This window comes from Topomyia yanbarensis, chromosome 3 (genome assembly GCF_030247195.1).
Source record: "Topomyia yanbarensis strain Yona2022 chromosome 3, ASM3024719v1, whole genome shotgun sequence".
NCBI classification, from domain to species: Eukaryota; Metazoa; Arthropoda; class Insecta; order Diptera; family Culicidae; genus Topomyia; species Topomyia yanbarensis.
The window spans coordinates 29,493,877-29,507,647 of NC_080672.1; the positions used below are offsets into that span (position 1 = coordinate 29,493,877).

The 13,771-nt window shown below is 43.1% G+C and overlaps 1 protein-coding gene across 8 annotated transcripts in view; it reads left to right on the top strand.

Annotated features, from left to right (window-relative positions):
- LOC131693621 (cytochrome b5 reductase 4) overlaps positions 1–13,771 on the top strand; it is a 155,797-nt gene that overhangs the window by 52,457 nt on the left and 89,569 nt on the right. For 2 of the 8 annotated variants that reach the window (XM_058981573.1, XM_058981577.1), the window contains exon 1: positions 450–612. The exons of 3 other annotated variants lie outside the window; for them this stretch is intronic. The gene's annotated coding sequence lies outside the window, so the exon portion shown is untranslated. Of the gene's footprint in view, positions 1–449; positions 613–1,080; positions 1,446–11,194; positions 13,294–13,771 lie in introns of those variants that run through there. 3 more of the 8 variants (XM_058981576.1, XM_058981578.1, XM_058981575.1) reach the window with 2 other exon arrangements.

The window sequence follows — 13,771 nt, forward strand, 5'->3', positions numbered from 1 at the left end:
ATGATTTGTTACTCCCAGACATTATCATCTATTGATTCCCTCTGCAATTTCAACTACTCCCGATAAATAACGGAGTAACAAAAAAAAGAATAACACTTTTCCCCAAATTTTTTAAAACTCGTCTTTAGCCAATATCGGCATCCAACACCAATCAGAACACAGTCACCGCCAAGGCGATTATGCAATTCCCCGACCCCACCTCACCCTACGAACGAACGGCAAGCTCTCGCTCCGAGCTTTTCATTGATAAAATGCCTTGTTTTCGTGGTTCTTTGTACCGTACTTCCGCCAGTCACGCTTTTCCATGATAACCCACTGAACCAGGCAGCAGCGGCTTCGTCGATTTCGGAGAGCACGCGAGAGTATGAGCCAAAAGGAAAGCTTTCCTAGTATGCATCGTCCTATAAAACACGACAGGATACTAAATTCCGACGCTCAGTACTGGCTCGCGTTGGCTGGAGTTCGGACCTATCCCACGGACGGTTCAACTGTGTAGCGAGAAATTTACGCGTGTTTTTTCGCGTTTCGAGATTTTCCATCTGCAGCAGATTCTCTACGTGACGCTTTTCGTCTGCCGTAAACACTGCCACGCGCGTTGGCTGGGAAACGAAAGTAGGCGAAAAAAAATGACGGAATGAGAGATAGTGCTGCTGGGGTGTCGGAAACGGATTTCGGTTGATTTTTCACGCTAAGTTGATGCTTTAATGGTGCCCTTAAAAATAATCATGGCACAGATTACGACTTCTGTGCTGTACTTTTCGGAGATGTGCATCTCTCAGATGCATTCGTGCATTGCAGCTGCAGTTGCAGAGAGGATTTTCCCGAGAGATCTGTCTAGTGATTTTTGTTTGTGTGAAGCTGTGTTGTGCTAGCATGTTTGGATTTTTCCTCAACATCGAAGACAGATATGTGAGAGGCAAACATAACTCTTTAGCGGGCAAAGATTGATTAATGAGTTGAAAATATTGTTGGTAGTTCAGTGCAGTGGTGTGTAGTATGGTGAAGAAACCAAAACGATGAACTGTGAAATCATTACATTAGTAGATTGACATTTGGTTTTAGTGGATTTTTTTCCTTTGTTCCATAATTTTGAGCTCGGGCAATTTCTAAACCAGAACAATTATTGTTAAATTATTTCTACATATTATTCGTATGAATAATGGACTTTTCGTTATGATAGCAGCCCATATTCCTACAGTGCGATGTTATCAGTCTGTTTCTTGATTCTCGCTGATTGCGAATGAACGAGCAAAAGTTTTCCATTTGTCTGGCTTTATCAGAAGCAGCCTGGTTGCGTTGAGAATTAAATCAGTGGAAATATGTGCGCTGTCAGACTTTTTTATGCTTCATCTCTGTTGGATTATTGCGATGTCATTGATGGTTGTTTGAAAGTTTTTCCCCTGGATCCGATGCCGGCTCATGCATATATTTCGTGCCAATCTAGCGTAAATAATCCCATCACTTGTTCCAATTTATGACCCTTCAATGGAAAATTATTGCTTTATTTTCGTGCTTTTAGTTTAAATTTATTTAGCCTGGATGATCACGTCGCTTTTTTCGCTTGATTTGTCCGTGGCTTTTATTATTTTTAACATTTTTTATCTTCTTTTAGAGCACAGCTATCGCAAATAGTGCACATATTCAAACAATTGGTTGCCTAGATAACAGAAGTTAATTGTGCTACTCCACGCAACGTAGGGAGGAATTTAAATATTTACCGAACCGTTATGTGTTGTTTATATGAGATTGCAATGCGATCGAAAATCTGCGATGAATTTGTTTACCACTAGGTGAAGGAGATAAAACCTGAAAAACCAGATATCATTTTTGAAATTTCGAAACAACATAATAACATATTCATATATTTTATCTTTTACCTCCCTGTACATAGATAGATTCAAAAAAAAACAGAAAGCATTTTTGAAATTTCGAAACAACATAATAATATATTCCTTTTTTTACTTTTTTCCTCCCTGTACATAGATTCATCTATGTACAGGTAGAAAAAAAATCGGATACGCAGTTGCATTAATACAGGGCACAAATCAGCTATCTGATGAGATAACTATGCTATATTGCTCCCTAAGGAAAAAATGGGGAAAGCCAATTTTTCTCCACTCCACTTTTGCGCGTGAGAGGCACTAAATCTATAACTAAATTAGTTATAGAATCTACGTTTCATCAGAATCCGACGCTAACTTAGAGCCGAACTAAGCTAGTGCCGGATTGACGTTAACTTAAAAAAACGGAGACGCAAGTTGTGTTTCTGAGTATACACCTGCTCAAGCGTCTTGCACCGCAGGAACAGGTGTTTTGATTAGACTGCTAAGATCCAGTAAAATTGAACTTTGATGCGGCTTAACAAGCCAATGCAATATGCAATGTACTAGGGTGATGAGCCTATTTGCGCCATGTTTCTATTATCACCCTACCCATTTGAAGCCGTTGGTTAGAGCAGTGTCTGCCATCTTTGTTCAACGCATTGAGTCAAATGGTAGCGCAACAATAGGGGCACTCGATTCGAGTTTTCATTGTGCTCAAACACGAGAATTTTACTGTTTTCAATGCATTTGTGTTTTTATATTGGTTCTTAACAACGAAGCAAAGCGGTTGATGTCAATTTTTACGCATTCCATTGATTGTAAGGCAAGAAATTACCGAATTAGTGAAGCACCTTGCTTAGTATGGTGAAAATAGGCGCATCACCCTATATATTTCTCCTCGAGGGAAAAAATTGGGCGCAAATAAATTTTTTTTCAGAAATTTTGCGCGCGTATGTCGCAATACCTACAACTAAATTAGTTACGGAATTTGCATTTCGACTTCGTCTCATTCGGCTCTAAGTTAGTGTAGGTTTTTTTCCGAAAGCTTGTCTGAATTGCTCGAAAGTCATTTAGTTTTGAGTCAATAATTACCCCCACATACTTAATTTGATTTGCGACAATAATATCATCATGAAAGATTTATCATGATGTCACCATTGCTCAACAGCACATAAGGCTTGCTCCATCAAATAAAAAAGTGTGTTGATACTAATCCCGGTGATCATTACAGCGCATTAAGCTTCCTCAACAAGCCATCGACCACAAGTTTCCATAAAAGTGGTGACAACACACCACCCTGAGGGAATCCGCAGACACTCAGTTTCCTAATCATTACTTGTTCTAACGACGAGCACAGACGTCGGTTACTAAGCATTACGTGTATCCAGTTCTTAATATATAAGGATACTCCGTGATCTTGTGCTGTTTCAATAATTGATTCAAAAGACACGTTGTCAAAAGCACTTTCAATGTCAAGAACAACTTCTGAACTAGGTTTATCCTATGAAATCACTTTTTTGATTATTGAGGTCTGACTGATCAGTGTTAAGTTGTTTGTTTCCTCATAGGTAACGCGGTCATCTTTGGGAATGAGTTTTACAATTATTTCCCGCCCGCGAATGTAATGTATCCTGTTCCATGTCCCGGAAACTTACAAGGAGCAATACTTCCAAGCGCCCATCCAATCGATTCGGTTGTCATAATTATACCAGCAAATACCCAAAAATCAGAATTACATTATGAGAACTGGAGGGTAGTAGCCGATGATGTCTCCATACAGCCAGAAAGATTGCGAAAGTAACTTATTTAATCTACTAACCTCGCTTGTGCAAAGCTTTTCTAACCACTTCGTTCAGAAAATCGAAGGGCATTTCTGAATGCATTGAGAGTCGATTTGAATTTTTCCGACCCGTCTTTCTGTCTGCGACTCCAAGGTTTTTTACATATCCTTTTGAATCTAACAAGTTCAGTAATCCACCAAGGAGCTCCTCTAGAACCACGCATATTTAAATCGAAACAGACAAGTCTTGGTACACTGCTTTTATGAATGAGTTTGTCTTATCCATGTTCTTATATTGTTAATTTGTGGATTAAATAGTTGCAAAACACCTATAAAACCGAACCAGCAAGCTCTCTTCGCACCCAGTTCGTAGATTTGGTATAACGATATTTAAAGATATCTAGCGAGAAGTTTATTGTATCTATGATCAGATAACTTCGGATCGAGCTCATTCGATGTTGTCGGAACAAAGAGTTACCTCTAACACCTCTTCCCTGTCAGATTGTGTAAATGTTGAGCGCTTTCAACTATTCCATCCATCCGGAGACTCAAATTGATATCTGAGCTGCCCCAATTTATATGATGGGAATTTGAAGTTTTACCAATTATGAGTGGAAACCCATTTCTGTCATACACCCTTTTTGCCGAACAATGGACGTATTTCCTGTCTGTTTCCGGACGAATTTGTCAACTAGAACAAAGTTGAATTGGCTGGTATATCACCCCGTGCTATGGTCAGATAAAACTTTGGCCCGGGAACCTACCTGAAGTCCATCTGGAAAAAGGTTTTATTGTCGATAAGAAGGCATTAGAGTGGCTCGCGGTTGCGTTGCGTAAGCATGGTATACTTCGTAGATTGCAGACTGATGACTCTCATTTCCAGCCACATTAGAGTGGCTCGCGGTTGTATGGGAAAACTTCAAAATGATTTAAACTAGCGGGCACAGCACTTTTTAAGTTCCTTTTGTGGTCCCAAATACCTATGCAAAATTTTGTAGCGGTTGGTTGCTTCCCGAGTTTGCGCATTGCGTTCACAGTTTGTATGGGATTTTATATGAGGAAATCAATTATTTTGCATTTACGTCAATAATGATCGCTATTTCACTCAATAAGAAAAATCTTCGTTTGAGAATCTAGGAACGAAACCAGGATGGCTACTTCAAGCAAACGTTTTTTGATGAAATTCAGTTAGGTTCACGCAAAACAGTAGTGATGTTAACGAACCAGAAATATACTTCAGGTTAGAACCCAAGTCTTATACAAAACAATCTAAAAAGGGACTGGGGATTACACAAGCCCCCCTTCTTTTCATTTTCTGACTACGTCTATGTTATTCACCAATTCATTCTGAACATTTAATTCAAAGGTACGAAATCTCCGCGATGAATATATTCTCATTTATTTAAGTTTTTAATGTCGATGTCGGTAAAGCACTGGCAGTGTTGGAAGAAATAATAAATTTCTACATTTGGATTGAACTATAAGTTTTAAAGTCGTTATAACTATTTTTTGAAAACTCGTAGCTAGTTACCGTCTTCGACAATGTTGTTAACCAAGGTTTGAACTAAAGTTTTATAAAGCTGTTTTTTCATATTGAATGAAATAGCGATCTTTATTAAAGTAAATGCAAAATAATTGTTTTCCCCCAAAAAATAAAATAAAATCCCATACAAACTTTGAACGCAATGCGCAAACCCGAGAAGCAACCAACCACTCCCAAACTTTGCACAGGCATTTGGGACCACAAAAGGAACTCGAAAAGTGCTGTGCTGAAAAATGTCATATGCGAGCCACTCTAGTAGGCATCCTCTGTAGTTCGGTACAATCCGGTCGTTCAACTTCCGGGCGTTTGTTTTGGCCACTAAATTATGCTTTATCATCCTGTTCGGTTACCTTCCAACTCAGTTGCCGATTCGAAGTTTCTGCAAGATGTTTGCTTTGAACTTTCCAGACCACACTCTTGTAATCACGGCCCGCTTGAGATTTTAATTTTCTTCTCCTTATTTTGAATTTGAACATTCTATATCAATCGTATTCAAAAATTACACAAATCGCATTTGCTTTATTGCGATCTTACATCTATACATCCATGTTAAGATTGTAGAGATGGAAAGTATTTGCCTGTGTTCTTTTTTTGTAGTAAGGGTTAAAAAGCCTCCAAAGGCTGGCCTGTTTGGGACTTGGAATGGCTGGACCTATGAGCTATGATTTAACTGTCGATTCTTCTCTTTGTTCCTGTCCCTATCTATTACGTCGCCGTTTAGCTCTCATCCCCGTGAGCCCTTTATGTGCTAATTCCTTGAGCCATTTAGCTCATATTTCCGTGAGTCATTCAGCTCCCGGCCATATTACGATCTACTTGGATAGTCACCAACGGTGAACTCACTCTACTCCGACCGATAGTTCCCCGACGGAGGAATTTCCCCCGACACCGTTACTCGCTTTCTTGAGCCATTTAGCTCCCAGCTTTATCGAGATCGACTCGGATACTATCCTACTCCGACTGAGAGTTTCCCGACAACAGAATTACTCTCGGTACCGGTGTTTATTTCGTGAGCCAGTTAGTTCCCCCTTTTCGTCACGATTCTGTCGGGTAGACCACGGTGGCGAATCTACCCTACCGTGAATTCCCCGGCGGTAGATTGCTCCAGATAACGATGTACGTTTCTGTGAGCCATTTAGCTCCCCGCTTCGTCTACTCGGTCTAGGCCCCGTCGGTGGACCTAGCGCGATCACTGTGCGGATGGCGTCCACCGTCGACATCCCTTCCCGGAACCTGAACTGCCGGATAGTCCGGTCTCACTTTCAGCATAGGTCGTCAGCCTGTTGAGGATGACCCTTTCCAGAAGTTTACCAAGAGTATCCAGCAGACATATAGGCTGAAACGATGCTAGATCGCCTGGGAGCTTCCCTGATTTTGGCAGCAATACCAGCTTCTGGATCTTCCATGTATCCATATCTGTAGAACTATCCTGAACATGTCCGGAAACGCCAGGATATCGGTCTTCAGTGCCACGTCTGGGGATACCGTCCGGTCCGGGAGCTTTCTTCGCTTTCAGCCCTTTTATCACTATAAGAAGCTCGTCGTTGGAAACTCACCAGCATATCCACAGTCTGCAACGATGGACGGCCTAGGCGGCTATGCCGTTGGGTCGTGCTTCAGGAATCGACCCTCAATAACAATTTTCAGTTTGTCAGCACACATTTCAGTTGGCGTCGTTGGACTCTTCATCTTGGCCATCACGACACTTTTAGCATTACCCTAGGGGTTAGCGTCTACTTCTATGCACAGCTCCTTGTAACAGGTGGACTTGTTTATCACTATCTTGCGTTTGAAAATGACACTAGCCGTCCGGAATGTCACCCTGCACTCTTCTCTGGATACCTCAGATTATGCTCCCTGAACACGTCTTCTGGCAACCCGGAAGAAGCTGAGCCTTTCGTTCCACCAGTACGCCGACCCCCGGTAGTTCCTCGGCTCCATTTTCCTCGACATGTTACATCACATGCCCTTGCTACTGTACTGTTTCCGACAGCTTATCTGCGCTCGGAATTGGTGTGACGTTGTCAGCACGAAGTGCTTCCACAAAAAGATCCTTTTTGGAGTCATTTATTTTTCACTTTCGCTCGCCGGTCCTCAGCCTCGCTTCGCATTACAGTACGCCGACCAATGGTGTAGTGGATCGCTTGGTGGTCACTATGTGTGTACTGGTCTCTAACTCGTCGAATCATGTTATCCATCACCGAAAGACTGCAGAATGTTATGCCGATGATGGATTCCCGACAGTCTTTACGGAATGTGCTAGCGGAACCTTCGTTGCACAGTTTTACATCCAGCTTTGCCAGGGCTTCCAACAAGCTGTAACCTCTTGCGTTGGTCAGCCTGCTACCCCACTCCATGGCCAAAGCATTAAAGTCACTTCCTATTACAACGGGCGTTCGTCCGACTAACGAGTCGATTAGTGCGTCCAGCTTCCGATTGTACTGCTCTGGTGTCCATCTCGGGGGAGCATAGCAGCTACATATGAGTACGCCGTTGATCCTGGCGATCACGAAGCCTTCATGTGTGTTGGACAGGGAAACCGCCCATTACTTGTATTGCAGCCATGCCTGCGCTATTCACCATCAAGTTACCGTTATCGAGAGGAGCACGATACGGCTCTACAATAATTGCAACGCCGCACTTCGTTTCTGTTGTCGACTGCCACAACAGTTGCTGTGCAATGTCGCAATGATTGAGATTAAGCTGGGTTATCTCCATCATTGATGGCCTGCCTTCGCCTTTTTGTTCATAGGGCATTTGAAGCCGCTCGTCGTGTGGTCATTTCCGTCCTCCGGCTTGAAGATCATGCACCTTGGTTGCTTCGTGCAGTCTCTAGCAACGTGCACCTTTCCTCCGCATTTTCTACACAGTGCAGACTTGTCCGAGCCCTTGCAGTTCTTCGCCTGATGTCCGAGGTCCAAGCACCTGAAGCAACGCTCCATATGCTTGGTAACTCGCGGAGCGACTCTCAACGAGCGCACCGACCATCCGACTTTTATCTTGCCGGTTTTCGCCAGCTTATTGGCAACGACCACCGTTAGTCGAATCGCTGCTGTTTGAGTGCATCCATACGATTTCCAAATCCGGATTGTCGCCGGTACATCTAGTTTGCACAGCTCGTGAGGCAGTTCTTCTACGGTCGTTATCTCGTCTGGACCCTCGCACTACACTACGGCTTCCGTCGACAGGGCTTTCACATTCGCTTCGCTGCCCAAGGATTTAGCAACGAGTTCGCGGTAGGTCGAGCTCTTGACGGAAGGATCCTTCTTCAGCTCGCAGATCATCTCGCCGTCTCGTTTTAACGACTTTCTCTCCCAGCTCCTTCAACTCTCACTTTCTTGAGAAGAACGGCGTAGGACGTCGTATCGTTCGCTTCAATGATCAGTGCATCTCCCTTTGGCGCCTTCTGACGAGCTGGAGGTTTTTCTTTTCTCTTCGGCTCCACTTTTCGCTTTTCATGTTGCTTTTGCTGTTTTTCCTGTTTCTCTATCCGACCTACAACGGTATTCCAGCTTTCTCCCTGTTTGGTGACGTCCTTTCTTGCAGCAACCACAGCGTCCTCGAGCGTCTGCCTCTGGAACCCGCTTGGTCTTCTGTCTCCTGGCGAGGTTCTTATACTTTTTGGAGTCACGAAAACTGGTGTGTTCTCCACTCCAATCTGCTTCTCCTTCCCCTGCTTCGGAGGGGCTAGAAAGATAGTAACCTTAGCTGACACCAATGCTAAATCAGCGCTCTGCGTTAACGGAAGACACTAACATCTTTCGGATTCTGGGAACCATCTCCTTAATGTCCTTATGGAAATTGTTTCTCGCGTCCACAAACTTGCGTAGCTTCTCCACCAAGTACTACTCTGTCACTAGTTTTGGCATCTGTGGGGTGTAACTCATCTCGCTCTACTCTAGCTATTGTTGATGCTGCTTACGATCCTCCTGTTCCTGCTGAATAACTTCAGCTGCTGATGGTGGTGACCTCACCGAAGTGGCATTTATGGACAGCTCGCATAGAGTGGCTGTTCGGCCATCTATGGGAGCTGTCCATAAATGTCAGCTTCTTTCTCCGAACAGCCTAGATAAGCCGTGTAGTGTCGGTAGTGGTTGTTTCAACCGGCTAAGAATTACACTACGGACTACCTGTTCCGGTGGTAACACCAAACAGGGAATCCCAATTCCATAGTGTCATGCGACCCGTGCTATGGGTAAAATTGTTGAGGGGGTTTAAAATATTCTCAATGGCGAACGGAGCCTGGGAAGAGCCGGGCGAACTCCCCAGTAACTGGCTGTGGTCCACCAGGAGGTTGATAACTCTATTATCTTTCTCCGGACAAAACCAGCCTAGAGACACCCACCGGATGCGGGTTTGAAGTATGTCAGTTATGGAAATAACAGTCAAATTCATTCGCAAAGGTGGCCGCGTCACTTATGAGGAGGCAAAGAGCTTTAGACCGATCAGTCTGACCTCCTTCCTTCTCAAATCAGTGGAACGTTTAATCGACCACTACATTCGGGATGGTAGCTTGGGCGAGCACCCGATGCATGCAATGCAACATGCATATCAGCGGGGGAAGTCTATTACCACCCTGTTACACAATGTTGTCTACAACGTTGATAAAGCTTTTTCACAAAAGCAATCAAGTTTAGGAGTTTTTCTCGATATTGAAGGTGCTTTTGACAACGTGTCTTTCGAATCCATTTTGGAAACAGCACGAGATCATGGAGTACCTTCATATATCACGAACTGGATACACGCAACGCTTAGCAACCGACATCTGTGCTCATCGTTAAGACAAGTAGAGATGAGGAAACTGAGTGTCTGCGGATGTCCTCAAGGTGGTGTAACTAGCCACACAAGACTGTGGCCCCAAATGGTTACTTGGGATGAATATACACTTGCTCCCAGTGACCTTACACTCACATGTAGTTTTCCTTTTAAAACTTTCAATGTGAGAATTTCTCTTCGTGAGGAATGGCTGTCTGGCTGGATGGAGCGACAACTTGAATAATACGTAGTTTGTTATACGGACGGTTCTTTGTTGGAGAGCCGAGCCGGTGCTGGTGTCTATTGTCATGGGATGAGATTAAACCAATCTCATTCGCTTGGTAGATACTGTACCGCATTCCAAGCAGAAATCTTTGCGATTCTGTGTGGCGTACAATCCGCACTTCAACAGGGAATTTGCGGTAAAAGAATCTATTTTTGCTCTGACAGTCAGGCTGCCCTGAAAGCACTTAGTTCGGCAGATTCGAGATCGAAATTAGTAATCGCATGTCGAACTCAAATCGAAGAACTTAGCATTTCAAATGCTATCTACCTTCTATGGGTACCCGGTCATTCCGGTATTACTGGAAATGAATGGGCGGACGAATTGGCTAGAGCTGGCGCTGCGACTGATTTCGTTGGTCCAGAACCAGTTCTACCACCGTCAATAAGTTGGATAAAGCACAAGATTCGCTCTTGGGCTGCATTCGAACATGCCAAACATTGGCGTAGCTTGCAAACTTGCGTTCAAACAAAGGCTTTTCTGCCGGATGTGAGTCCGAAAATGTCAAGAAATTTGTTGCATTTTTCCAAGCACAACTGCAGTATTCTGGTCAGGGCACTGACTGGACATTGCAAACTCAATTTTTTTTTTATTCATTTCGTTTATTTGATAAGCACAAATGCGTTAGCTTGGCGGTGCCAAATGCTTATGTTTTTACATTTTGGATATCTTAAAACTAGGAGGTTACAATGTTGAAATTTTTTTTTTTACAAAGGGAAAAAAAAAGTTTACAGCTAATTTAAGACTAGAAATAAGATTCAATATACAAGAGAGGGCCAAAAGATTTTTTCATGAAAAAATTTAAAACAAGGGATTCACTTTGATATACAAGAGGGGGAGTAATAGTATTTTACGAAATATTTTACGGTTATCTTAAAACTAACAATATAGTTTAGTACACAAAAGGGGGAACAAATAATTGCAAACTCAATTATCACATGGCTACTATTCAGCGCGCTGAGTATTATTCATGTGATTTTTGTGAATCCGATTACGGAACATCATATCATTTGATATGCAATTGCCCTGTATTAATGCAATTGCGCATCCGGTTTTTTGGTTCTCCATACATAGATGAACCTATGTACAGAGAGCTGAAATTTAAGGATATGCTTTTGTTCCTAACCCAGTGTGGTAAAGAGCTATAGTTTTTTTTAGCCGTATTTGAATGACAATATCTCTTCGGGGGTGTTGTCGTTCTGTTATCTCAATATCCCCTCGGGGGTGTTGATATATCCGCTCACTGTTTGGGTAGAGGTTCTAAATCCCTCCTGGGGTTGGAAGTTTTATTCCTGCTGTTGTAACACCTGCAGATAGTTCAGCATCACTCCGGGGGTGCAGAATGCTCTGTTTTAATTGTTCTGTGTCGTTGTTTTCCTTACCCCTAACCTTACCACTTCCCCAATCCTTCCCATCAGGAAAATGATGAAAAGACGATTCTTGGCAAGGCACAAATCTCCGATCAATATGGGGAACGTGCCATTTGAGCCAGACGCTACTGATTCCTGATTCCTGAACGTCTTTCGGATTCTGGGAACCATCTCCTTAATGTCCTTATGGAAATTGTTTCTCGCGTCCACAAACTTGCGTAGCTTCTCCACCAAGTACTACTCTGTCACTACTTTTGGCATCTGTAGGGTGTAACTCATCTCGCTCTACTCTGGCTATTGTTGCTGCTGCTTACCATCCACCTGTTCCTGCTGAATAACTTCAGCTGCTGATGGTGGTGACCTCACCGAACCACCTCTAGCGAACGGATTCACCGCGCCTGCTCCGTATATATGAGATTCTTTTTCCTTCATTTTATTGTATCCCAACTCCAGGCCGCTATCTCCACTCGTTGTATATAGTCATATTAGAGGTGACACTATCCTTCATGGAGAGTAGTGATCAGAGCCGGATCGGCGTAAAATCGGGAGTGGTCTATCCGAACCTAGTACCACCAACTAAATGGTGACGAGTTTTGAATGTACCCGGAGGCCTGCTAGGGTTTTGTCGGGAGGGAGGCAACTGTGCTGTTAGCCCCCTCGCCATTTCAAGTCGTTGTCATCCTTCCTTACTCAGAGAGTAGATCAGCACGCCTGTCAGCCCAAAACCACTGTCCAATTCATGATCCGTGTTATGTCCGTTGACCTTCGTCAGTATGCCATAATTAGGATTTTACTGGCGTCGATCCTGATGTGCCGGTTGACACTACAGTTGGGCTAGGGTGCTTTTTTTGCTCAGATCTTAGAATACTGGAATCTTAAGATCTTAACAGAATCGGCACAGACTCGCTTCTTCGGAGCTGCTTTTGGAGTTATGGCTTTTTGTAGACGCAGAGCCGAGTCCAAACCCCACCACATCCTAGCAAGACTTTACTCGCAGTAGGGACGGGAGGGGGAGGGGGGTTGTCAAGCCCCTACACTATTGTCGTTCCTGTCCCTGCTGCTCCCTGTGTGTATTTATATAACCAATCTCTCACTGACCGGTAGTGCTTTTATCGAAAAAACTTATCTGCATTTTTTTGTTGATAATTTTACAATAAGCTAAAATATATAAACTTTGAAGAACAACACAAAACGATCTCACCAGCGTGCTGCTCTGAATTCGGTAATTGATAACATTTCTGCGAAGAATTCTCCTCCATCCACAATCAGTGAAATCTAGTCAAGTTCAGATGGCGCTGTGGATGCAAAGCGGGCGTATTTTTGATGACTTGATTCACGCACATACATAGCAAAATAGGATGTGAAGATAAAATCACTACGTCAAATCACAATACTCTCGCGATATTTTGCCTACTAACACATAACACAACAGAAGAAACGACCTACTAAGTGATTAACTTCGATTTCCTATTAAATTTACTATATTTTACTGTAAACTTTTAAAAAATATTGGACGAACACAAAGTCACTTCCGAGCGATTCGGCAGTGTTGCTAATCTATCACCAATGTTTAGTCTTCCATGCAGGTGAAACGTGTAAAGTTTCTATGGAATCTAAGATGGTCGGTCACGATTTTCGGACGGATCTTCGTGAAATTCTTCATGCGTAATTTCCCACGGCGAGCTGGATTGGGCTCAAAGCGTAGCCCTATACGGTTGGGGGCGGTGCGATATCAAATGGTAAGACCCTGGACGCATTCATACGTCGGCACGAGTCGCATCGCGCCTTAACTTAGGCTTGGATTGGAGTTGGAAAAAAATTAGGCATGGTGCGGAGTACGGCATGGAACGTGTAGTGGAAGCTTGTCATTGTTGCAAAGATAATTTGCACCGATCACTCGTTTACCATAGCCAGCGCTGCCAATGTTCCAGATCTATCTTGAATCTTCCTGATTTTTCCTAACAGAACAGACATTCGTTCAAGCCAGACATTTCGCCAGATTTTTTAGATTTTGCCTGATTTATCAAGATATTCTGAATTCTACGTTACACTCTAGCGGCGATGCCATTATGCCAGAGTTATCTGGCACAACCAGAATTTTTTAAGCTTCCAGTAAAAGTACAAATCTCTTATTCTACCAGATTTTTAAATTATAGAAGTTTTTACACACAAATTTTTCCAAATAAACATCGAAAAATTTCGATGACTTTGAGGTCG